The sequence below is a fragment of the Schistocerca cancellata genome, chromosome 2, assembly GCF_023864275.1.
Source record: "Schistocerca cancellata isolate TAMUIC-IGC-003103 chromosome 2, iqSchCanc2.1, whole genome shotgun sequence".
In the NCBI taxonomy this organism is placed as follows: Eukaryota; Metazoa; Arthropoda; class Insecta; order Orthoptera; family Acrididae; genus Schistocerca; species Schistocerca cancellata.
In genome coordinates, this window is record NC_064627.1 from 1,136,865,850 (window position 1) to 1,136,867,162 (window position 1,313).

The 1,313-nt window shown below is 45.8% G+C and overlaps 1 non-coding gene across 1 annotated transcript; it reads left to right on the plus strand.

Annotated features, from left to right (window-relative positions):
* The first annotated feature begins 463 nt into the window (after positions 1-463).
* Trnat-cgu (transfer RNA threonine (anticodon CGU)) lies at positions 464-538 on the plus strand. Its single transcript has one exon. It is a non-coding gene; the product is annotated as a tRNA-Thr (tRNA).
* Positions 539-1,313: the final 775 nt, after the last annotated feature.

Sequence of the window (1,313 nt, forward strand, 5' to 3'; positions counted from 1 at the left end):
ACACCCTAGCTGCAAACAGGCGTTGATGTACTTCATTGGGGACATGTTGAAAACGTGTGCCCCGACCGGGACTCGAACCCGGAATCTCCTGCTTATATGGCAGACGCTCTATCCATCTCAGCCACCGCGGGCGCAGAGGATAGTGCGCCTGCAGGGACTTATCCCTTGCACGCTCCCCGTGAGATCCACATTCCCAACATGTCCACACCACTACATTCGTAGCGCGCCTAATAGATCTTTGCTCATCATACTCATTACTCGTGGCAGATTAATCTACCAAGTCCCGTACGAGTTCGGGCATAGCGTGTGGGTTCGCACAAGAAGGTCAGTGGCCGGGAAGCCATATTTTTAACTATATATGACGGTAGTATCTGTTCCCGAAAGAACAGTTACCGTGGATGACCATGCAGATCTCACGGGGAGCGTGCAAGGGATAAGTCCCTGCAGACGCACTATCCTCTGTGCCCACGGTGGCTCAGATGGATAGAGCGTCTGCCACGTAAGCAGGAGATCCCGGGTTCGAGTCCCGGTCGGGGCACACATTTTCAACATGCCCCCAATGAAGTACATCAACGCCTGTTTGCAGCTAGGGTGTCCATTTAATTATCATTTCATTTCTACCAAAGCTGCATGGTAATCCACGGTAACTGTTCTTTCGGGAACAGATACTACCGTCATATATAGTTAAAATATGGCTTCACCGCTTCACCCGCGAATGCAGACGTAACCACTGTCATGTAATGTATGTAGTATGGACTGTAACGTTACATTCCAAAACTCTGAATCACTAATAAGAGAAAGTGTGAGAGGACGAAGCTTGCCATATAGTGAAATATTGAAACTCATTTCCTAACCTTTCAACCTCGTGTGGCGAGTTACAACACGTTGAGTTTTGCTTCAGATAAGATAACGAAGTGGCATAAGGAAGGAGTATTGGGGTTCAAAGTACTATCGATTACAATAATATTACACACATATAGCAAGCTCGAGTTGAGACTAGGGGAGTAAATTAGACATGCCCTATTCATTGGAATATTATAGGCATTTCTGACAGAAACAGACAGGACAACAGCATTTGTCGACTGGTGCAAGGTACGCACTGAAGCTATGTGAACCAGCTCCAAACGTCATCAACGAGCTTCCGGTATGAAGATGGCCACTCAGACCGAAAAGGTTACCTAAATAAATAGATATAATTGTTGAGAACTGGACTAACTGTTTCTGTTACATAGTTAAATACGAACGCTGTCGTTTCGCTTAAATTATTGACTTACTGGCATTTGAAATGACAATTAAATGGACACCCTAGCTGC